Source organism: Brienomyrus brachyistius, chromosome 18 (assembly GCF_023856365.1).
Source record: "Brienomyrus brachyistius isolate T26 chromosome 18, BBRACH_0.4, whole genome shotgun sequence".
In the NCBI taxonomy this organism is placed as follows: Eukaryota; Metazoa; Chordata; class Actinopteri; order Osteoglossiformes; family Mormyridae; genus Brienomyrus; species Brienomyrus brachyistius.
The window spans coordinates 5,665,789-5,666,798 of NC_064550.1; positions in this window are offsets into that span (position 1 = coordinate 5,665,789).

Consider the following 1,010-nt stretch of genomic DNA (forward strand, 5'->3'; position numbering starts at 1 on the left):
TGTGTTCTGAGATGAATATTATTTTTTAACTGAAAATTTCCAAAAATTGACCATATAGTTAAATGGCAGGTAGCAGTGATGTAATACTGTCCTGATAGGTGAGTAGACTGTAATACCGTATAATTGTACAGACACACTTTTCCTCTACCTCTTAGCTTATAGATTTGAATTTCTTGGAAATTTATTGGAAATGTGATGTAAAACACTGCAGGATGGAACTTTTGCTCTGGAATTTGTCAACATAAACATCTTATTTTGGAAAATCTAAATACATTTGGCTCATCTCAGCCTTGAATATCTGACATTTATACATAATTTCAATAATATTTAGTGCTGTTATTTTCCAGTCTTCAGGTAATAACTACATGATCTTTTGTGATATATTTTTTAATTTCTCATTTTTGCTTGGTTAGATTCACTACACCAAATAATTTGTAAACCAAATTATTTACAAGACAAATCAGACTGAAATCTCAATGCTACTGTTCCACATTGTCAGTACTATGACTCATTTTTGTAGAATAAAATAAATGGTTTATTATGTAAAATGCTTATTTTTTCTGGTCTATCAGAGCTTCAATTCAGGTACTGATAAATTTAAACTATTGTTATGTTGTGAAAGCTAATATTATTAAGGAGACATACTTAACTCTCATATTTCCTGAAAATCATTAGACAGATGTAATTAATTAACACATTGCCAGTGCCTAGCAAAGGATGATGGATATTTGAATGTCATCCCATGTAGCAAGATGAATGTAATTCAGACCCGGGCCAAATGTTATTCAGAAATCCCCACAGATCTGTAAACCAGATCTGGTCCACTGTCTTTTTGCACAATGGATCAATGCTGGTCCAAATCCTCATTCTGGATTGGAAGTAGATAAGGACCATATATGGGTCAGATTAACATTGAATGTTGCGAAATCTGGCCCATATCTGCACCAGAGTCAAAAGTTAAAATCAGATTCAACTCAAATAGGGACAGTGAGTGACTTAGTGGGCTAAGT